The sequence below is a fragment of the Protopterus annectens genome, chromosome 7.part0 (genome assembly GCF_019279795.1).
Source record: "Protopterus annectens isolate FY-2018-M chromosome 7.part0, PAN1.0, whole genome shotgun sequence".
Classification (NCBI taxonomy): Eukaryota; Metazoa; Chordata; order Ceratodontiformes; family Protopteridae; genus Protopterus; species Protopterus annectens.
The window spans coordinates 137,426,738-137,452,450 of NC_056739.1; positions in this window are offsets into that span (position 1 = coordinate 137,426,738).

Below are 25,713 nucleotides of genomic sequence, written 5' to 3' on the forward strand. Positions count from 1 at the left end.
ATTATGATTCTTTTGACTTTTCATTTCATCCAAAAAAAAAAAATACAGGGGCACATTTAATCTAAAATGCATTACACCGAACATATTTCACTGACAATGTCACATACACTAAATATATCTTCAAAAGCTTTTGTGGGGGCAACACCCTAACATAAATATACTAAATCCACAACAGCTAAGAAAATAGAATACCCCTCACACACTGAATGCCTGCTAGCGCATGTAGACACATTTCTAGACATGGAGGTATAACATAACAATGGCCATTAGCAACGAACTAATAATGATCATCTCTAATCTACATTGTAATTCCTATGATCCAAAACCACTCCAACAGTCATTTTCTACAGGATTACATAGTTTTCTATCAAATGTGGTTCAATCATTTGCAGTTTAGATCAAATTTATTTTTGACCAAATATGCCAATTTTTTTTTTATCAGATGTGCTTTAGATTAAATGAAATGTAATTATATATATATATATATATATATATATATAGAGAGAGAGAGATGTAGATATACACATACATGCACACAGACATGCTCACACACACACACACACACACACACACACACACACACACACACACACGTGTGATGTGTGTGTGCATATGTGTTTGTGTGTGTTTAGCATACACTGTAGAAAAATCATTCAAGGATGTGAGAGATATAACTGTAAATGTTTTTCAACTAAAAAGAAATACAAGACATCAGAAGCAGAAATAATTACACAACTGTACATCAGGCAGAACAGGAGTAAATTTATTTTAGTAATCAGGGAATGTTCAGAAGTATGTGTGAGATTTAAACTGCTTTATCCAGCTATTTTCAGAATATTTTTTTCCTGGAAGGTAAAAATCATTTTTTGATGCTGAACATGATAAGGAGAAAACAAAGAAGTGAGCTATCAAACAAATAAAGGGATTCTGCTTCTTATTCTTCTGATAATCAAGCCTGTAGAGAGACTATATCGGTGAAACTTTTCCAATGTCGAAAAGAAAATGCATGAAAAAAAAGCACAAGAGTTCACTAGAAGAACCAGGAGTACATTGAAAATTAACCAGAAACTGGATTTGTGAGCTGGAGATCAACAGGAAGAAAACCAGCAACTCAGAAAATGATGAATAAACCTGGGATTACAAAGCATAAATTACATTTGAAATGAGACAAGAAAATCAGGAAATAATGGACATTTTTGTCTTTGTTAAACTTGTAGGGGACTCCAAAGCATATGCCTTATTTCATATCATTAATATCTGGAAGAACATTACGTAGAAGGAAAGAGGAAAGAAAGAGTTAACTGTAAGTAAAACAAAATTTTGTTCTTACTGGTATTTTTGTAATGCATGACATATACTGCAAGCTACAAAGTAAAGCTTTTTCAGTTATTTTTGTGTGTAAAATGATACTAATGTAAACATGTCCCTTATTTTTCCTTTTCCTTTCTTTTTGCTTGGTCATTTTTAAGAAATGTAGGCACTAAGCAACTGAGTATCTGGTTCTCATGTTTCTACGGAGCCAATTTGATAAGGGGGAAATAAAAACAGAATACTTCTTTCTTTTTTTCTGTTGCTAGGGGATAACATTTTCTGATAGCATTGAAGTTGTTTTCTAAATCTGGGAGAGCAATAAAAATCAGATGAAAACAGATGGCACTTAGTAGAAGTGGCAGCACAAGCTGTACCATGAGTCTTAGCATGGAAAACCTTCATTATAGCTTAATTCAAGCCTGTCAATGTCGCTGTTAATCTGGGACAGCTGTTCATATTAAGAGGGTTAAACTTCAATATTTTAACATGTACATAGTTTTGCATGTGTATATTGTTAATACATTCTGAGGGTATGTGTATGTGGAGGTTTTTTTATTTGTTTGTTTAAGGGTTTTTATTAAAACAATTTTTTTAAGATGTGACATAGGTTCAAATGGATATGACAAGAAACAACTGCATAAAAGATCAACTTGCCAAACATTATTGTATGCATGTAACACAAAAAGTTCAAACTAAACATTTAAAAAAGCTGTTAGGTGGGAATAATAGCCTCTTATCATAATGACAACACCTTCCATAATATCTTTAAATGTGAATGCTCTCACAGATATATACAAAAATGAAAGTAGTGAACTATATAAAAAATGCAAAGTGTAAATAGCTATGTTACAGGAGACATGTTTAGAAAGAACTGTGCATACGAATTTGATAAAGAAAGGATTTCAGGATGGTTGTTCAGTGGAATATCTGGGACAAAGGAAAAGGGGTGTACTTATAGTAATCACAAAAGGAGCACCAATAAAGATAGAATAGGAAAAAAGATAATAAGGAAGAAACTGTTGCAAAAAAGAGGAAAATCCCAGGATGCAGAAAACTGACCGTCTAAAAAACCCCAGCTATACTCTGTGGTATATCGTCTATGCAGAGGCGATCTCTGCTTAACATACAAGGCCATGTCAAACCCTGAGCTGTTGGACATGCTCCACTTAAAGAAATCCCAATCCATCAGAGCCACACACTCCAGGGATCTAAATCTTGCCATCACAATGAACAAAACATGCTGGAGGGATAGGTTCCTGACCCAGAGACTCCCCATACTCTGGAATAGACTGCCCATACATATCAAGCAGAGTGCCTCTTTGGCCCTCTTCAAAAGGAACCTTGATGATTGGATGGGAGATAGGAAATTCACCCCGGGGATCATGTCAGTCGCCCTGCTAGACAGGGGCCTGGAGAAGTAAATATTGTGGGAAGAAATATCCAGGGAATTGTTATGGCTAGGCCTGCATAGGCCCTACGGCCGATAGCCTAGTACCAACCTATGAACCTATAATGGTAGATTTGTAGTACTAAGGGGCTATTGGGATGGGAGGAGGATTACACTAAATGTATTTATATTCCACCCAAAGCTGCTAAAATGGAGCTTAAGAAAATTCAGGGAGAAATAATGAGCATTCAGTAGGGAATATTACTTATAGGTGGGGACTGGGATTTGATTTGCAATAATGAGGATGTATCTGGGGGGCCTAAAGGGAAAATATAACAAAACAGAGTAGATTTTTGAAGAATGTTATGAAAATATTTGGTATGAGAGATGTGAATTTAGTAGCAGGGGTTCAGAGATAATTTACATATTATTCCCCAAGGTACAAAAACTGGGCTAGGCTAGACAGAAGTTATATTCACAGGAACATGTGTATTTAATTTATAGTTTTGCCACACACCAATAATAACTAAAATAAAAATGCAGGATAATGAAATAAAACTGAGACAATAAAGCTTCTCCACCAATCTGTTAAAAAGAGAAATACTTAAGGAATGGGTGGTAGAAATTATTTGGGAGTTATTAGGGAGGACAGAGATTTCTTTAAGTTCATAGGTAACTATTAGGCTAGTTGCCCTTGGGGCCATTTTAAGCCTAGCCAATTTACTTTTCAAAGGTGAGAATCAAACCCTGTACTTTGTGTCTATGAGGTAATCATCTTAACCATTATATCAACTCCCAAACCCTCTTCTGAAAATATAGCTAGGGAGTGAAATAAAATTAAAGTGAAGTATAACAGTGGGTTGGAAATAACAGAAAAGAGATATGAATTATTTAGAGGGGCTGACAAAGGTTAAAGTATTGCAGAATAGGGGAATCTCACAGAACAAGAAGAGGTGCAATTGCAGAGTGCTAAAGAGAAAATAATGGACTACCTCAATAATATCTATACATTTAGAAAGATTGCTGTTAAACAACTTTTTTTTGATAATAATTCCAGAGCACAAAAACTTTTAGCACAATGGCTCAGGCAACAGAAAGTAGAAAGGGTTGTTGCCAAGTTTAGGAAGCCTATAGGATCATAGGATCATAGGAGATTATGAGGCTATCGACCCGGAGGTCATTTTAAGCCTAGCCATTTCATCCCAATGTGAAACCATAGAAATGCCAGTGAATACCCAACATTGCATTTAGTGATTGCTGCCCATGTACAGGAGGGTTGTGGGCTCTATCCCCTGTAAGAATTTACGGTGCCCCATCCACTTATCCAGGTTCCTTTTGAACAATGTCATAGAGGTGTTCTGCTTCACATGAATTGGTAGCCTGTTCTAAAGGCATGGCAGTCACTGGGAGATAAATATGTCCCTCCAACATGTCCTATTTAAGTTGCAGGGCATATTTAAGTCCCTGGAATGGGTAGCCCTAGTCCTGTTCGATTTACGGATATGCAGCAAGTTCGTTAAATGTGGGTCTTGGATTGCTGTGTAGGCCAGGCATAAATCTTCCCTAAGGAGTCTATACAATATGGAGTATAGTGACAGGGACTTTGGTTGGTCTGTGTAAGGCACATACTGGAGCCCCTTGATCTTCTTTGTTAGAAATATCTGAGGTCTCTCTAATTGCTGCAGGTGCGGTACATGCCAGATGGGGCGTTATACTCAATTATGGGCCTGATAAGTGCCGAGTATAGGGGGGGTTATAACTTCTTTTGCTCTTGAGGTGATGCCTTTACTAATCAAGTGTGCTATGTAGAAAGCTTTTCTTGCTACAGTAGACACATGGTGGTTGAAGTTAAGGTTGCAGTCAACTTCTCATTCCAGGACCCTTAACACTTCATGGGTACTTAGGGTATTGTTGTTGATTTGACAGTGTGAGGGGACATTGTTTGTGCTGAAGGGAATGATGATGCATTTCTTTGCATTCAGTTTGAGACCGTGACTAATACACCAGTCATTGGTCTGCGTGACATACTCCTGGAGTATACTGATACAATTTGGGGATTCAATTATTGCGCCTAGTTTGCTGTTGTCTGCAAACTTGTTCAGCCACAACCCCTGAGTTTTGACCTCAACTTCTGAGAAGTATATATCAAACAGTTGGGGGGCCCAGCACTGACCCCTGTGGTACTCCACTGGTAACAGATCTGCTGGTTGATGTAGAGTCACCCACTTTGATAGTGTGTGTCTGATTTGTGAGCAGGTTGGCAACCTGTCTTACAATGAAGGGTTTACATTCAGTTTGCTAAGTTCATCAGTAATGCCTGAATATGAGATTGTGTCAAAAGCCTTTGCCAGGTTGAGGTATGCTGTGTGCACAGATTTGCCCTCGTCAATGGCTGTGGCTACATTTTCAAAGAAATCCACCAGATTTAACAGGCAGGATTTGCCCTTCACAAAGCCGAATTGGGTAGGATCCAGAGTTTGGAGGTTACCTATGGTTTAATTTATGAGGTCCATAATGATACGTTCCATGGCCTTACAGATAAGGATGGACAGGCTTATGCATCTGTAATTCCCCAGGTCTGTTGCTAAGCCACCTTTGTGGAGGGGAATAACTGTTGCTGTTCTCCATTCTGCAGGAACAATGCCTGTAGTTAGGGTATGATTGAAAAGGTACTTAGTGGTAATGCTAGTTCATGTTTTAGCCTGTTTAGAAGACCATCTGGGATGTGTCTGGTGCCATAGAGGCTGTGTTTTTTTGCCTTGGACAGGGCTTTGAGGACCTGCTCTTCAGATATGTAGGGTTGGGGGAATTTGGGAGAAGGCTTGTTGTAAGTTAGGAGGGAATAAGGGAGTGAAATTTTCACCAAACCTATCTGCTAGCAGGTTTACTATCTCTGTGGGATCGGTGTGTGTGATACCGTTGGCACTAGTTCTGCACATGCTTGGGTCCTACCCTTTAGGTTACGTATGTAGCTGTAAAAGGCCTTATGGTTATCCTTGGCTGTACTTGCTAGGTTTCTCTCATAGATGCCCTTGGAGGATTTGACAAGTTGTCTTATTTGCCTGTTGAGGCTGAGGAGGGTGCTTTTCCATTGTTGGGGCCTTGCTTTTGTTTTCTTGCACAGCAAACTTTTGCATTTATTGTAAAGTTTGTTAATGCTGGATGTCCACTATGGCAGCATGTTTTTACTTGGGGCTCTGGCTTTGATTCTTTCTGGTATGGCTGAGTTTATCCACTTATGCAAGAGATTGTACAGTGCTGTAGTGCAAGCTTTGGAATAGTTACCACTTGCAGCCTGGGATGTGGCTTGTAATGCATTTATGCCGTCACCTTGGAAGGTATAGTTTGCCTTTGGAAGTTCAGGTGTTAGAGCCAGCTCAAAGGTGACTGATTTGTGGTCAAATTTAATTGAGAGTCTGACAGTTGTGGCAGTGCATCTGTTTGACATATTGGTGAGGACCAGATCCAGAATGTTTGTTCCCCTTGTCAGGGTATGGACAATTTGTTCTGGGAAGTCTGAATTAACAACATCAAGGAACTAGTAAGTTAGGGCTAGTGTAGGTTTCCCAGTTGGTGGGATAATTGAAATGCCCATAACCAGTGTGGTCTGTAAAATTTAGATTGTCTCCTGTTTGGCCAAGTAGGCTTCATGGGCATTGTGATTCATGGAGGGGGATTTATAACTGACTATGACTTGAATGGGGGGGGTCTTACCCACTGTAACCTGGACTTGGAGTAACTCCATGGCGTTGTCCAGTCTAACTAGGTGCAGGAGATGAGTTTATCTCTAATATAGATTGAAACACCACCTCCTTTGGTTTTCACATGTTAATTTTGTGGTCTAAGGGTGTGGAAAGCATTGTAGTCTTGCAAGGCTAGGGTACTCTCTGAAGCCTTGAACCAGGTTTCTGTGACTGCACAGACATCTACATCTTCTAGTGGTAGAAGAGCTTCTAGGGAGTGCAGTTTTTGGTTTAAGCTCATAACATTTAGCAGCATGACATTTATTTTGTTCTGATTGGTTAATTTCATGTCTGTAATGTTGTTTTCGAGACCTTGCCTAATAAGGCACTATGGGTGAGGCAATAGCCTTTTGCCAGCAGCCAAAAGCCTAGAGGTGCCAGGTGCAAACCATCTCTGCCAAAGCAGTGAGGTTTATCAACAAAGGCTTCCCAGACTGACAGGAACTGGATCCCCTGTGACACCTAAAACTGAGCCAGTTATTGAAATCAATCTTTTTTTGTTTATACAAGGAAACAATGAAAATAACCAGAGATTCTGTAGAGGTATTAAAATATTTTGGAAATGTTATGAAAATGTGTATAAAGCAGAGAAATGTGGAAATCAAGAAAAAGTACACATGGACATTTTTCTGGAAGAATTAAATATGCTACGATTAGAGGTAGATGAGGCCCAATTACTAACAGGATAGGATGAGATGAGATAAAAGAGGTGATACGTAACCAATGTACAGGAAAGTCCACACAAATAGATGATATTCCTGTGTAAGTTTGATAGCTAGGAAGGAAAAAGTGATAACAATTTGAAAGGTTTTGTTTACAGTATTTTAAAAGCAAGAGAAGCAGCATCCTGTAAGAAAGGTGTTGTGGTGGCTCGAATACCTACAGAGGGTAAACAGGCCCATTTGTATTCTAAAGCTTGATTATAAAGTGTTTATGCCTACAATGGCTAAAAGAATGGCAAAGGTGATGCCAAAATTAATCGACATGGATCACTGTGGGTTTGTGGAGGAAAGGCAAACATTTGACAACATTAAGAGAAGAATGACGATCCAGAGGGAAGCAGAACATAAGAAATTATAACTGCTGTTGGCGGATCTTGATGCAGAAAAAGCATTTGACAGAGTAAGCTGAATAGGGTAATGGAAGAATTTCTATTCCCTCATAAAACTATAAGGTTGATTAGAAGGATACATGAGGGATCAGAGGAAAAAAAAAAAACAAAGTGGGGAGGTTCCTCTCTGATAAGTTCTGTCTGAGTGGAAGAACCAGGCAGGGGTGTCACTTTCCCCTTTGTTATTTGAGTTATGTCTAGAATCATTGGCAAAGAAAATAAGGGACTCAAAAATTAAAGGATATAATTGGTATGCTAATCAAGAAAAGTTGGATTAATTTGCAGATTATATTATTTTATACGCAATAAAACCAGTAAAGGACATTTTCAGTGTTGTGGAACATTCTGAGACAGTTTCAAGTGTTTTTGGGAAACAAAATTAATGAAGATAACACACAAGGGCAATATATATTGACGGGGACATGATAAAATGAAATATTAAGGATTATGTTATGGCAGCTGAGGATATGTAGGATGATACTAAACAAAAGATAATACAAAAACTGGGAAACTGGAAGCTTTGTTTTATGGACACAGATAGCATGATACAAGAAGTGAAAATGTTTTTAGTCCCTTTAGTTTTATACACGGGTCAGGCATATTTTTATCAACCAGAGGAGAAGTTCTGGATAGTAATTAATTAATCCTCTTACTGAAGGATTTTATCAGTCAAGTGGGATAAGCTGATCCTGTCAATGGAACAAGGTGGTTTAAGATTGCATGATATGAAGGGGTATTTCAGAACTACACTGTTAAGGCTCCTATACATAGCACAAGCAGAAAAATATAATTCAAAGTGAAAAGGGATGATGATGAAACAGGGCAGAAGCTCAAGAAACAATGAGAGACTAGGATTTTGGCTGCAGATCTTTAAGGAAAATAACCATACAGAATATTATATTCATAAAGTAGCAGAGAGTATTCTAAGAAATAAATTAACAAGGGGATGGAGAAAGGAGATTCTGCCAATAGGGAATATTGCAGTCAGGGATCCCAAGAGTAGGCAAGAGGTGACTGGAATTTACTGGAGAATGGTGGTAAAGGAACAAAGGTATTGGGAGCAAAGAATTAAAGAGGAAACGGTAATAGAATGGGAAGAGGTCAAGAACTGATTTGGACTGCAAGCTACAGTTTGCCTTCACTATCAAGAATTGATATCAGATTATAGGCAAAGAAAAAGAAATAGGGGGATCCTAAGCAAAAGATCAGCACTGTTGGAATTTTAGTAGAATCTAGAAAAGAAGCTGCTTTTAAAAAAAAAAAGGGGTTATTAGTAGGGTACATAAAGTATTGCCTGATAACTGCAGTAATCAATCAGAGGAAGTTAGAAAGGATTAAGAAGAGAAACTGGATAAGTGATTCACAAAGAAACAATGGAGGCATATATGTATGGCTCCCAAATATGCAACAAACTCTAAAACATTTAGGATCTTTGCTTGGAAGTGTTTGCATAGGTAGTTTTATACTCCAAAGACTTTTTTGCCAAGGTAGATTGCAAATGTTGGAGGTGTGATGGGAAAAAAAGAGGTAAATGGGGACATACGCTTTGGGAGTGTAATGAGTTAGCAAACTTTAAACATTCCCTGCAGACTACTTTATCAGAACTACTTGGCACCAAGTTGGTGTAGCTAAGAAAATTATTTTTTGAGCTGCAATAAAGGATCAGAATTGCCTAGACATAGCAAGGCCTTGCTGAGTTTAATTCTGGTGGCTGCCAAAAAAAGCAATTACTAAAAAATGGAAAGCAAAGTCTCAACCAGCTATTCTAGAAGTAGTGAATATAGTAACAGAGCTAAAACAACTGGAAGTGAAGTCTTTAGAAAAGGGTAAGGAACAAATTACATAGAAAAAATGTGAATTGTGGAACAATACATGCAGAATAATGTTTTGGAGGCGGAATGAGGTTTAAGGGAAGGCAGGAATTGAATGAGCGTTGTAATGTTTGACTGATAATGACTGAATAGATTACAAGCGATGTATAATGTTTGCAACTGAAAATATGTCAATATGGTTTGTTTTCATTTATATAAATGCATGATTACCTATGTCATAAGTGATAATTTAATAACTGGGCAGTGCAGTGATGCAGCGGTTAGCGTTGTCACCTCACAAGAGGTTCTCCAATTCAATTCTTATCTAGGGCTCCTTCTGTGTGGAGTTTGCATGTCTTCCCTGTGTTTGCGTGGGTTTCCTCCTGGTGCTCCAGTTTCCTGCCACATTTCAAAGACATGCGTCCGGAGTGTTTCTCCCTGGGCCTTCACTGGAAATGCGCTCTGTCCCAGTTGGACTTTCCCAGTAAATAAATGTTAAATAAATAAATAAATAAAATAAAATAAAATAAAGATGTTTCTTGTTTATAAAAATAAATAAAGTGTGCCACCAACCTAGTTGGCCATAACTTACTATTAAAATAGAGAAGTCAAAAGCAGTGTCAGTGGCACAACAGGTAGCACACTCGCCTTTGGTTCAGAAGCTTGTGGGTTCTACTCCCACACCAGGTAGACCAATTGCTGACACTGCAGTGCAGCATAGGAGTGTGGGTGGTGTGCTGTTCTTTGGCTAAAACATTAAAACTGAGGTCCCATCTGCTTGATTTAGTGGTAGCTAAGGTTAATGTAAAAGATCCCATGGCACCTATCAGCAAAAGAAGGGATCCTTTATTAAATATATTTATTTACAACAATCATACAATATTTCCACTATATACATTATTTACAATAGTTTAAACACTTCACTTCTCTTATTCATTATGTACTTCATTAGACCCCCACTCCATTTTCCACATCCAAAATCGTATCCTTTCCATCACCTTTGCCAAATTCCATCTTTCATTAAACATCGTTTCCTTTACACTTTGATAACACAGAACCCATATAACTATAAACATTGTCTGTTTTACATACACACTGCTTAGCACTAGTACCATAACATCCACATTCCGCAATGTCCACACTTATATCTTCTAGAGTCTCTATATCTTCAAAGTAATGTATATCTATCAATTTTTCCATACGTTCACAATTCTTTTACATTTTAAAAACACATGTTCAGTTGTCTCAAGTTCTTAACAGTAATTACATAATTTATCCTCTTTTCTTTTATAAATAATGTTTCTTTTAACTGGCAGGTTTCTTAATTCCAATCTCCACAAAAAATCCTGACACTTTATATCTTTGCATTCTTGCCTTTATCAACCTGTTTTTCTCTATATAATCCTTTCCAAGGATACACATAATAATGTTTTTTTCATAATATTTTAAAACCATACTTTCTATTTTTTCAACATTATTTACATTGTTTCCTACATAATATATTTTCCTGATAAATTTTAAAGTCTTCATTCATAATTTGTCTTTTTTTTTTATTTCAGCATTCCCACCCCCTACCATATTTAGATCTTAATAGCTTATGCCATAAACTTTGTCTTCACTTATACTTTTCAGAACCTTGTACAGATTTAAAGAAGTAACATGTACAGTTGAGTTAATTAGACCAAATCCTCCATCTTCTGTCTTAATGTACAATGTGCCTCTCTTCACCTGGTTCAGTCTTGAGCTACACATGAATGCAAAAACTATTTTATATAATTCTTTCTCATGTTAATTGTAAACTAAACACACTTGCCAAATACATCATTTTCCTGTTATCATTGAGTTTATCAAATGTACCTTTTTTAAAGGCAGTTGAAAAGAACCCTAAAATTTATACATATTTCTTGTCCCTTCTAACATCTTCTTCCATTGCACTTCTGTTACCTTCTGTTCCCCAAACCAAATCCCTAAAATTGATACCTCATGAAGATTAAACTCAGTCCCTACTGCTTCTTCATCGTGTCATAAACCTTTACATTTTTCTTTGCGTAAACTCAGACCTCTTGTACTCAAACTCTTATTTAAATTACTCAGTACTTTTTTGGACACAATTATAATATTGCCCCATATGATGACATAACTGGTATCTCAATACCTTCCTGGTTTACATAATATGCATCTATCATTTCCTGGTTTATATGACTCACTATTATATTCATTATCAGTGCAACTATTGTATTACTCAAAGGACATGCTTGTCTTATCCCATTTACCATCATGTCTTTACTTAATCATCCGTTTACTAAAACCTGAATCGTATTATACTCATAAGCTGAAGCACATACATTTGTTATTTTTTCACATATATTATATAACCGAGAAATTCTCCATACCTTACAATGTTGTATATTATCAAAAGCTTTCTGTACATCGCCTATCATAATGTTTGCATTACCCTTTCTAATTATGTTATCATCCACTAACTCCTTACTTATCATTAATAACTCCTGACAATCTCTGCATGTTACACTGACTATCATAGTAGCATCTATAACCTTATTAATTATGTTTTCCATTGTCTTCTGAATTACTTTCATACACATTTTATAATCTGTATTATTCATTACTACTATTCATGCTAATTGAAACAAAGCTAGGCTAATTCTATTTTCCCCTAAGAAAACAAAAATCTTAAATAAAGCCCAATTTACCATACTGTCTCAGAGCAAAACAGTAATTGAAGTTGTTGCTTACACTAAACTACTGGAGGTAATCATAGATAAACAGCTAAAATTTGACCTGCACATTCAGCATAACATTAACAAAACTCAGTAAAAGCTAAGTATTTTTTATAGGCACAAACACTTTCTTATCACTTCCACCAAAAATCCTGTGCCACCACATATCTACTTCCCTATCTTGTCTAAGGTGCCCCATTACTCATTAATTTACTATCCACTCTAAAATCAAAACTTGAAATGTCTTCTAATAAAGTTGCTAAGTTTTCTACAAATGCACATTTACATTCTACCCATCACTGCATGGCTTTACATGCTCTCAACTGCCTTGAACTCCCACACTATCTCTCCTACCTGAAATTAACAACTGCACATAATATAGTTTACAAATCCTCAGACTCTCTTGCCCTTACTTCACTAACTACCCAAAAGGTCTCTCAGATCTGAAAATCAACCTCTTCTACAGGTACACATAACCTACTTGCTGGCCATTTTCTATACAGGTACACAAGCCTCACCTACATACTGGCCATCTTCTATACAGGTACACAAGCCTAACCTATCTGCTGGCCATCTTCTATACAGGTACACAAGCCTCACCTACATGCTGGCCATCTTCTATACAGGTACACAAGCCTCACCTACATGCTGGCCATCTTCTATACAGGTACACAAGCCTCACCTACATGCTGGCCATCTTCTATACAGGTACACAAGCCTCACCTACATGCTGGCCATCTTCTATACAGGTACACAAGCCTCACCTACATGCTGGCCATCTTCTATACAGGTACACAAGCCTAACCTATCTGCTGGCCATCTTCTATACAGGTACACAAGCCTCACCTACATGCTGGCCATCTTCTATACAAGTACACAAGCCTCACCTATCTGCTGGCCATCTTCTATACAGGTACACAAGCCTAACCTACTTGCTGGCCATCTAATGTACAGGTACACATAACCTACCTGCTGGCCATCTTCTATACTTGTGTTCTGTAGTAAGAGCCTGGAATGCCTTTCCATTAACACTTAGTTCTAACCAATACATTGTATCTTTCAAAACTTCCTTACATAACTACCTGTCTTCTATTTGGAACTGTACTTGTAACACCCTCCATCTTTTAAATCCTGACTAGCCCTACTTCTTGAATCTATTCTTTATTCATAAAACTTACTTGTCCTAATGTTTCAACTCTCTTTAAATAATCTCTGCCTATAAAAGTGCCTTAAATAAGCTCTCTACTTGTATGTCAGAAGCTTCATATAACATACTTCTATATCAGAAGCTTCATATAACATACTTCCATGATATAAGCTTCATATAACATACTTCTATGTCAGAAGCTTCATATAATGTACTTCCATGACATAAGCTTCATATAACATACTTCTATGTCAGAAGCTTCATATAATGTATTTCTATGTCAGACGCTTCATATAACGTTGCCTGTTCACACATATGTGATCTCACTCTGTAATATAGGTTTGTATTAATTGCAACTAATTGACATTCGTAGCTTTACTTCAACTAATTGTTCAATTGCTTGTCTATAAATATGTTTTTGTGGAACTTGCTAACTGTTCAATAATGTTCTGTACATGTTTTTGTGGGGCTTTTCTCCTCGAGGCTCCACTGAAAATGGACCCATTGGGCTCTCCTGGTGAGCAAATGCTAATAAATAAATACGGAGGGCAGAGTACAGGAAGGGGATTGTGGAATAGGTGTGTAATTGCTGGGCAGAGTACAGGAAGGGGATTGTGGAATAGGTGTGTAATCGCTGGGCAGAGTACAGGAAGGGGATTGCGGAATAGGTGTGTAATCGCTGGGCAGAGTACAGGAAGGGGATTGTGGAATAGGTGTGTAATCACTGGGCAGAGTACAGGAAGGGGATTGTGGAATAGGTGTGTAATCGCTGGGCAGAGTACAGGAAGGGGATTGTGGAATAGGTGTGTAATCGCTGGGCAGAGTACAGGAAGGGGATTGTGGAATAGGTGTGTAATCGCTGGACACAAACACACCTTCGATCTGCATCCATCTGCAGCTCCATATGCCTATATGCAATAGTCTCACCTGCACGTTCATATGCCCATATGCATTGGTATCATCAGCACCTCCATATGTCCATATGCAATGGTTACATCAGTACCCCTAGGTGTCCATATGCAGTGGTTCTCTCAGCACCTCTATATGCTTTTATGCAATCATTCCATCAACATCTATGTATGCACATCTTTAGTGGATTCAACAGCATCTCTCTAAACCCATTTGTAAGGGTTCTGTCAGAATCTCTATGTGTCCATATACACTGGGTTCAACAGCAAATTCATATGTCCATATACAATGGTTCCATCAGTATCTTTGTATGTTGAAGTGCAATGGTTCCATCAGCACCTCTATATGCCCACGTGCAATGGTTCCATTAGCACTTTCAAATGTACATATGCAGTGGTCCAGTCACTGCCTCTGTATGCCCACATACAGTGCTTCCATGAACACCTTTATAAGTCCGTATGCAGTGATTCCATTATTGTCTCCCTAAGTCCCATGCAATAGTTCCATCAGTATCTCTGCATGTCTGTATGCAAAGGTTCCATCAGTATTTCTGTTTGTCTGCATGCAATGGTTCTGCCAGCTCCTCCATAAGTGGATATGATACAGTTTATGTTTGTACTTCCATATGTCCATATGGCCTGCCTCCCATTAGGAAGTCATGAACTACAGTATTATACAACAAAAATAGCAGCAAACAAGCGGCAGAGGCAACCAAGTAGAGCACAAATAGCCAGTCTTACAAAAAGCAACAATCCTTTATTGGTGTACACAGGTAAGCGCTTTCACATACTGCTTCATCAGACCAAGAAAATGTTTTCTTGGTCTGATGAAGCAGTATGTGAAAGCGCTTACCTGTGTACACCAATAAAGGATTGTTGCTTTTTGTAAGACTGGCTATTTGTGCTCTACATGGTTGCCTCTGCTGCTTGTTTGCTGCTGTTTTTGTTTTATATGTTTTAGTTGTCTACGGAGAGGCATTTACTCTAGTGGGTGCCTTCAGTTTTATTTTCATTCGTTTTAAACTACAGTATTATATTCATTTTGGCTGATACTCAGAAGCATCAGCATTCATTTCCTTTGGAAAACAAAATTCCTGACAGCTCCCAATTTTACTTAATTCACTCTAGTTTCCTGCAGCTCACAGAAAAGAACTTCATCCAAGTGTTTATTTTGGTCAGCTGGTCACCATTATCTTTTAATATATAGTTTCCTAATTGCACAATCATGTGATATCTCTAGGGTGGGACAGGGCAACAGGTAACTAGCAATATGGGAAGCTAGTCCTTTTTATTACTATGTGTTTTATACATCTGCCTGCTCAACTTGCTGTCATCATGAGGGTGAACATAGTTCATTTACAAATAAATAGCTGGGCTAAATGCCAAGATTGTTGGAAGTAATCTGTAATAAATCTATGTAAATAGTGGCAGGCTGGTTATTACATAATGGCAGACAGACACAATTACAAGCTTGTAACATACTGTACAACTAGATAACAAAATAATAAATAGTTGTGCATTTTGTCAGCATAGAACATAGCCAAGGTTAATTTGAAATGCAGAATGTGGATTCTGCAGATAGAAGAAAGGAGTGTATTTAAAAAATCCAGTTGTCATGAACTGCAAAGTATTTCAGCCTGAAGCTACATTTGCAAGTGGACTAAGAAAGCAATCTTAATGTTAAGACAGCAATCAAATATCATTTGAAAAGGGAGAATCTAATCAATGGCTGCACTTGTGGAATTTAAAGACTGACATGAAGAAACAATGCCAAGTTGAACTGATGTGAACCTCCATGGAGACGTAAGCAGTACTTTTCTGAATATGGTGGCAGTGATAAGCAGCCTGTACCTCGATAAGTTATCAGTAAAAACTAGTAGCAAATAAAATGATGATTCAACAAGCAACTACAAGAGTTTATGTGAAGGTGACCTTTTTTTGTTTTGGGTAGGTGGAATGCTGACCCTGTAAAGGGTACCAAGGACAATGTGCATGCTCAAAATCTCCAAAGCTGCTTTCTTTGTGTCATTGGCCAAAATATTCTTGTTACACTCCTTGACTCTGCATCATATAACATTCTGGGTCACTTAAGCAGCGCAGACCTCTGGATGTGTATAAGGCTTTTATTCCACTCCCAATGGCAAGGGTTCATCTGACATCACTTAGAGATGATTAGTGCCCATTTCTCTGCCGATGTGCCCAGTTGCCCAGTCATGGTGTTATGCCACACACTGATGGAAAAGTCATGTGCCACATTTAGAAGAAACATAACTGCTTTGTATACAGAAATGTGTGCAGGTATAAGAAGGAAGAGAAGCGCTCTTGTAGGTGACCTATAAGTACAGACATAATGAGTCTGTTAATGATCGCAGCAACTTGAGCCTGAGAAGGTACCTGAGAAGGGACAAAGGTTGAGTGTAAGGAGGGCTGCGGACCTCACCTCAACAAAGTATGTGGATTGCATCTGTGGTACACTGCCCTTTGCTGAAGGCTTGGGGAATACCATGAATATGTGTATGTAAGTATCTACTTAATCCCTGCCCACTTAGATCCTAGGGAATGTCTGGACCTTTAAGGGAGAAGACCTATACCTGCGGTGGCCAAACAGATAATGGCCAACTGTCCCATCCCAGTACATTGTCCCAGAATGTACAGAAAAGGTAGGAGGTAATAGTGGCAATACAGAGAAGAGAGGAAGCTCTTGCTAGACAAGAAGTAGTGTCTGGCTGAAGCAGGTGCATAAAAAAGCTAAACAAAAGAACTGCAATACGGTATATTGATGCACTATATCATACATAGATCTTAGAATGTAACTGATGAATGCTTGTAGGTATCCATGACAACAGAAGAAAAAAATAGAATGTAACTGACAAATGCGTGTGAGTATCCATGACAACAGCAGCAGTACAAAACTCGCAAGCAATTGCTGCAGACCAGGATTCACATGGCAGGTACAGTGTGTTTAATCAGTGACCTTCTACTGCTCAGTGCCACACAGACAACTTACCTTATGGCTTCTACAACTGTATAAATGTGTGTTTCTGGAAAAGATGTCTTGGCCATAGATTCTTGCTTTTTTGTGTTATTAACTTCCCTTCAATAACAGAACAGTTTTTGATCTTTTGGATTTCCCCATATACTGAAAAAAGACCACCCTGAAACACACATTCAAGCACACTTTTAAAATAATCAAGCTTAACTGTTAATCTGCATGTGCATGTATTGATTAAAGTCAAAATCACATACTTAATGTTTTAAGAACACAGCATTTTCAGACTAGTTTGGCCCTCCCCTTACACGGGCTTTTAGGCCTCCCTTTTTTAATTTCCCCAAATCTTTTGGGTTTCTAATACCATGATGGGAAAGGACCCCATTCCTAAGTCAAAGTAAGATTAGAGTTCATTACATTAGTATTATTTCAATCTTTGATGTCAGCTAAAAGTGCTGCTCACAGCACCCGCAATGTGCCCAGTAACGACTCCTTCTGCAATTCGTATGGCGTTACATGTATTGATAACGTATCTAAATACGATTGTAGATTCTTTTTTATAAGACCTGTTGCTCCTACTACTATTGGAACTGTCTGGGTATCTTTCTTCCACATGGCTCTTGTTTCTGCCTGCAGATCCTAATATTTTATGACTTTGTGTCTCTGTATGCAAGACACTGTAGTCACTGGGTGTGGCGATTTCACTGATCAATGCTACTTTTGTCTTCTCTTCATGGATCACTATATCTGATTTTCTAGCATCTGTCTTTTGAACTGTTGGTAATGGGTGATCCCATGTGATGTAAACGTCATCATTTTCTATGATTCTTTGTGGCTCATGTTTCCAGTGTTTTTCAGCCCCTTCGATACCATAATGTTTGCACAATCTCCAGTTATTATGTCTTTCAGTATACAGTCCTTCTGCCAATAGTATGTCACAACCAGCAACAAGATTTGTGACTGTTTCCAATTTAGTTTTACAAAACCTACATTTGTCTGTTTCTCACACATGCTCAATGGACTTTCTAAACCAACATGTATATAGCCCAATATCTTGGGCCGCCAATATTAACCTTTCATCTCTTGGTTTGAATTCACCTCTCCTTAACTATTCCTGCCTTCATTCCTGATCAACATGAGGTTCTTCCAGAAGGTTTTTAGACTTGCAACTATATTTATGCATTTTCCACATTTCTTGCCTTCTCAGCTGGTCCTTCACCTTATATTCTTTCTTTTGTTTTTTGACACATTCAGTTACTGCCTGATTTTTTATCTGCTTCTGGTTTGATTTCCATTCCTGCTTGACACCAATATGCTTCTGCTAGATTAAACAGAGAAGTCATCTTAGATTTATTCTCCTCATATTTCTAAACTTTAACTACATTTGGGTCTGTGAGGTCAGCAGATGTGTGGAGTCCCACGATTACAGATCTATACATGTAATCAATTTCAAGGAGGCCCATCCCTCCTTTGGAATGGGGAATGTATAATCTTGGTATGCAATGATTCCTTTTATAAATCATTTGGTGAGCATGAAGCAACTTTCTTGTTTTCCTATCTAATCTATCCAACACATTTTGGGGCCAGTCAATTACTCCAAAACTGTAAGTTAGGACAGGAAGAGCAAATTGGTTTATAGCTTGGTTTTGTTCCTAGATGTCAAGACTGTTTTCAGGATTAATGTAAGTCTTCTAAAGTATTCCTTAGTAAGTTTTATTCACATTTGTTCATATATTATTGCTGATCCTTCATCAGTTCCCAAATATTTATACACTCCCTCTTGCTCAAGTTCTTTTATATCATATTGATGTCCCAAACTGATCTTTTCCTGATGTTGCAGTTTTCCTGCTTTAAAGGTTGCTTTTGCACGTTTATCAAGACCAAGTGACATTCTTATATCATCTGAAAAAGTTTTGACAACTTACAATTGAACTTGCAGTTCCTCATCTGATGAGCTATGCAGTTTTAAATCATCGACAAAGAGAAGACGGGAAGTCTTTATACTTTGTTGTTTTCTAGGAGCCAAATTGTAGCCATGGCCTAAGCCATTAAGTAGACAGCTTAATGGGTTAAGGGCAAGGCAGAATAGCAGCAGTGACAGAGAGTCACCCTGGAATATCCCCTTTTGAATTTTTATCCCTGGGATAATAATTTGTCCTTTATCATGGCTTAATTGCAAAGTGGTCTGCCACTGTTTCATGGTCACTGTAATATAGTCGATCAGTGTAGGGTGTATCTTATACATTTTTAAACACTCTTTTATCCATGAATGTGGGATACTATCAAATGCTTTTTTGTAGTCAATCCATGCCATACTTAATTCTCCCCTTTTTACAGTTCTCCACTATGACTTTATTTTACAACAAATGATCTTTTGTTCCATATCACCTTCTTTTATGCCCTTTTGTTCTACTGCCATAATTTAGTTTTCTTCTAAATGACTATAAACTGTGTTCTAAATGGCTATAAATTCTGTTGGCATCAATTCCCATCTAAAGTTTATATGTCATTGGAAGACAAGTTATTGGTCTATACTTTTTAGGGTAGCTTGCAGGTTCACTCTTAAGTAGGAGCATTGTTTTTCCTGTTGTTAGCCAGGTTGGTGTCTGTTTGGGGTGTGCATATAAATAGTTCTTACTGATGGCTAAATCTTTGTGCAGAGATGTTAATACTTTTAACCAAAAGTTAGGTACTGCATCTGGGCCTGGGGTTTTCCAGTTAGAGGCTTTTCTTAACTTTGTTTCAGTCTCTCTGGCTATTACTTCACCCCATTTCATATTGTGTACCTTTAAATTTCTTATTCTTTCTTTTGCTTCTTCTATCCATTTAGCATCTTTGTTATGTTCCACATGATCTTCATAGATACCTCTCCAAAATGTATCTATTTCTTCTTTTTTTGGCAGTCTTTCAACTCCTTTTACATCATTTCCCAATTCTCTATAAAACTTTTTTGGGTTATCAATAAATTGCTTATTTTGTACTTTTCCTTTATATTTATCTATGTATCTTCTAAATGTTTCTGCCTGTGCTGAGATTTTTAGTTTGTTATTTGCTATAGTGCATGATAGATCTTGGTCTGTTCTAATACTGCACATTGTCTTTATCATGTTTATCTTTCTTAGTATTTTTGTTGATCTGTTCCCTCTTTTATACTCTTCTAATAGTGACACTTCTTGTCTTAATTGCTTTATAGATTTCTCTATTTGATACTTCCATGATGGTATTCGATTTCTCCCCTTCCTTTCCCTCGCTACCTTATGTTCTTGTTGTAGAACTGTATCAGTTATTAATTTGGCTGCACAGCTATATATCCTTTTTACTTCTGTTATATCGCATGGATCTCTATGGACAGTCCTAATTGCTGTCTTCATTTGTTTAATCAAACGTCTGACTTTTTAAGTTTTATTGATCTTCTGCAGTCTATTTCTTTCATTGATCTTAATGTCTATCGATCTCTATTAAATCAAGCAACTCTTCTCTTAGCTCATTTTCTTCTAAACCGAAGGCACATTTTTTTTATTTTGCATTTCCTGCGGGCATTCTATAGAAAGTTCTATAGCATCTTCCTGTGGTACCTTCTCTTCAATTTCATCCTGCGCCATCCGTTGTTCTGTCATATGGGAACTCACTGACCTATCACTCCTCAACATTGACTGCATCAGAGTTTCTACAGTTTTCTGTTCCTTCCCTTGCTGCCTAGCTTCAAGTGAATGTTTATACTGGTTTCCTGTGGAAGGCTCCAAAATATCTTCATATGACACCTGACCAATTGCTTCCCATTCCACTGGTTTCCCCTTAATTTGGATGTCCATTGCTCTATCCTGTTGTGGTGCTTTCTGAATTAGATTTTCTACACTGAATCCTTCACTTTGCAGGTACTCCATAACCTTAATTTCTTTTTCTTTAACTTCTCCATTACTAATGTCCTTTTCTACTTTTCCTCTTTGTCTTCTTATTTTTTCTACTGTAAAGTTTTCTATGTCCAGATTCATTCCTGTATTTCTCTTCAAATATCTTTGGTGCTGCTCTTTTTGTATTGGTTAGCTTTGCTTTCCCTTTTCATAAATATTACATCATATTAAATCTCTTTTTCTTTCCCGTGTCCATATTTCTTCTTCAGACATCTCCTGATCTTCCTGCTTCTCCTTACTTTGAGGACTCACTCTATCATGCTGTGATGTAATCTGTGTTAGACCTTCTACACCAAATCCTTCACTTCACAGGCATTCCATAACTTTAACTTCTATTTTTTAACTTCTACTTTGCTAATCTTCTTTTCTACATTTCCTCTTTGTGATATTTTTTTATTGTGAAATTTTCCATATATGGATGCCTTTGCCTGTATTTCTCTTTAAATATCTTTGGGGCTGCCTTCTTAATATTGATTAATTTGCATTCTCCTTTGCATACAAATTGCACCATATCAAATCTCTGTTTCTTTCCCATGTCCATATTTCTTTTTTATACTTTTCAAAAATCTCTAGGCTTTTTTGTTTATATTTTCTCTCTTCCTCAGATGCTTCTTTTTCCAAACAGATCAAAGTTGCTTGATCTAGATACTATGTTCTGCCTTTATACATCCTCTCCACAAAGGCGGTAAAAACAATAATACCTCAAACTTTCGCCCCATAGCCATCCTCTCCCCAATATCAAAAATCCTGGAAAAATGCATTTGCATTCAGTTAATGCCCTTCCTTATCAATAACCACCTCATCTCCCAAACCCAACATGGTTTCCACCCTGGCCATAGCACTATAACTGCTCTACTCTCATTCCTAGATATAGTCAACCGTGCCCGCGATACTGGTAAAATCGTTACAACAGTTCTACTAGATCTCTCAAAGGCTTTCAACACTGTCTCCCATACTCACCTCCTTAGCCACCTTGCTAACCTCAACCTCTCACATAATACACTATCCTGGTTCTCTAGTTACCTATCCAATAGATCTCAAGCTGTAAAATGGAGGAAAGGTACCTCTAACTTCCTTCCTACCCCCACTGGAGTTCCCCAAGATTCCATTCTTGGCCCTATGCTATTCAACATCTTTATCAATTACTTCCACTCTGCCATCCCTAATACTAAAATTGTACAATACTCCGATGACTCCACTTTAATCTGTTGTGCCACCAACCTCCCAGAACTTCTATCATACACACAAACAGCTTTCTCCACCACCGAGAACTGGATGCTCCAAAACCCCCTTTCTCTAAATGCTAACAAATCCAAAATACTTCTCTTTCCCCACTCAAAATCCTTCCCTCTCTACAAAAACTCATTCCAAATTAGAAGCCATAGCAATTCAACTATAGAAATTGTTCCCTATGCCAAACTACTCGGGGTCACTATTGATAAAAACCTAAAATTTGACACCCATGTTCAACTCAATATCAAGCAGACACATCAAAAACTTGGCCTGCTATATAGAAACATTCACTATCTCTCTCCTTCTTCTAGACAAACCCTTGCCACTACCTATCTTCTTCCCTCACTACTGTATGGCACCCCTCTATTAACTAACTTATCTGCCTCCCTTTCCTCAAAAATGGAAAGTTGTTATAATAAAATTTCTAAATTCGCCATCAAAGCCAAACACACCTCCTACCATTGCTCTGCCCTCTATTCACTAAACTGGCTAGAACTCCCCAACCTTCTAGACTACCTCCAACTTAACACTGCCCATAGGCTATTATTTAACCCCTCCAAATGTCCTGCACTATCCAACATCCTACAACTTTACACTCCTAACAGGTCACTTAGATCTGCTCACCTAAACCTACTCAGTGTCCACACACCAAAGCGACCGGCCGGGCAACACCTCCTATCCTTTTCCTTAGCCAAAAAATGGAATTCTCTACCTCCATCTTCTGAATGACTGAAAACCCTAACAACTTCAAAACCCTACTCCATTCCCACTTGTTCTCTAATAGGAAGTGCAACTGCACTTTCCCCACCTAGCCTTCTACTCTCAACACTAATTGTATTTCCATGCTACTCCTTCTTCCTACACTTTGTTCCATGATTCTACTTATCTCTTACTGCTGCCTTGTGTATATAATGTAAATATTGTAAATAGTTTGCACTCCCTTTTATCTCCCTCCCTAACATTTACGCTTGGTCTTCCACTCTGCCCCAACAAGACTCAAATTCTATATAACCTTATTAACCTACCATGTTAATATATGACTCATATGCTATGTAACCATTGTACCTCATTCTGTCTCTGGTCTTCCACTCGGCCCTAACAAGACTCAAATTCTATATAACCTTATTAACCAGCCATGTTAATATATGACTCATATGCTATGTAACCATTGTACCTCATTCTGTCTCTGGTCTTCCACTCCGCCCTAACAAGACTCAAATTCTATATAACCTTATTAACCTACCATGTTAATATATGACTCATATGCTATGTAACCATTGTACCTCATTCTGTCTCTGGTCTTCCACTCCGCCCTAACAAGACTCAAATTCTATATAACCTTATTAACCAGCCATGTTAATATATGACTCATATGCTATGTAACCATTGTACCTCATTCTGTCTCTGGTCTTCCACTCCGCCCTAACAAGACTCAAATTCTATATAACCTTATTAACCTACCATGTTAATATATGACTCATATGCTATGTAACCATTGTACCTCATTCTGTCTCTGTATCACAATTTTACCTGAATTCATAAAACCTAATGTTTTCTGTTCTATCTTAATGCACCCATATCTTTGAATCTTAATTTTAATTTTACCTGTTTTTTTAACTTTACTGTGTAATGTGGAGCTTTTCTCCCTGGGCCTCCGCTGAAAATGGGCTCCTGAGCCCAGTGGACCTCCCTGGTTATCAAACTGAAATAAATAAATAATAAAATTTTTTACAAATCTGTTGTATTAATGAATACAAATTTATTTTGAAGCTTCTGACAGTTTTTCTTGTGGAAGTATTTTTCTTTCCTCTAATTTCTTTCTTAATTGTTTTGTATATCTTGTGTCTGGAAATCCCAGACTTTATGCATAATAGTAACAATACATAACTTCTTTCTTATCCTCGATAGTCCACTTTATCACCTCTATGACTCTTCTTTGGCCTATCAGTTTTTGTAATTTTTTCTACAACAGGGGGGGCCTCCCCCAGTGAGGATGGTCTGACAATTTGAAAACCACTTATTTAGACATTAATACACTAAACCCAACAGTTAAGTGATGCCACTGTTACTGGGGATAAACAGTCATCCCCCCAACAAAGACTATCTGATTCAGTAACAGTTTTCACATTGTGTTATTTTATTGGGATTCATGTTGATCTGTCAAGTCACTTCTTTGACTGCTGATCAAAAAATGTATGCCAAAACACCTTTCAGCAATTCTCAAAAAACATTTTTTTGCAGGTGGGCAAGCTCTGCTGCACTTCATGATTTGGGTGAGCAAGTCTCCCACACCCTCAAAAATTCTGTATACCTACTCCAAGGTTTCACAACAGAGAAGAAAAAGGAAAACTCCACTGTTGCTGAAAGCTGTTTCGATACAATCTCTCTGATCTATCAACAGTTGAAGAACTTTTGGTCGATAGATTACATGCATCTCTTTTTATTGGTAGAAGGGGCAATATGGTGGTCTGGTCTGCCTAGTTATGCAGCAAGCATTCCTGCTGAAATTCCAAAAACTTTATTTATGAGACAATATCAGAACAACCAAGAATAATGGGAAATATGTGATCAGAGGCATACCTCTCAACTGTACAGATTTTCGCAAAATGTCCAGATTTTTGCCTTATATTTTTGGTCCAATTTTCAGAAAATTGTGGTTTTCTGGCAAATTAGTGGCAAGTCATTAAAGATTGAAGTTAGAAAATAATGGCAGATGTTTGAGTTTTAGACTTCATACCCTTCATAAAATTCATGCTAATGCAAAGCCTGTTATTCTATCAACTTTCTAAGTTTGTAAGAGCAATATTTGACAATTGTCCCCATTTGTACCACTTTTTTATGCCTTTGCCCAGATATCTTACTCTAAGAGGTTGAGAGGTATGATCAGAGGTACAGTGATCTCAAGAGGTGGTATATATAGTTAGAAGCAATGTGAATTTGTGGGTGCAGAGTGACTTTGCCTTATGCTTGAAACATGTAACAAGGAGTTTTGGAATGTGATGTTTTTCTGTCCAAATTGCTGTTTTTCAAAATGACAGGTCTTGTGCCTTTAATGGGAACCAAGCAGCCAGCATCTCTCAGCTGCTCACCCTTTCTCACTCTCTCCCAGCCCTCCAGTTATTGCATGTATTGTTAGAAGCCATATGATACAGTGCCTGCTACCCATCCCTATAAACTATTCCAACTTTCTACCACTCTCTCAGTTAAAAAAAAATAAATTCCATATTAATATTACATCTTACTATTTGCAGCAATGTCTCTTCCCCTGTTCTTTCTTAAATGTGCTGCACACTCAGATAATGTCTCTCTCATTCCTTCTTGTCTGTAGAATAAAAAAATGCAGGTACTTAAGTCTTCTCATACTTGGCCCTTCCACACCCTTAATCACTGTTGTTGCCTTTCTTTAGGTTCCACCTCAATGATT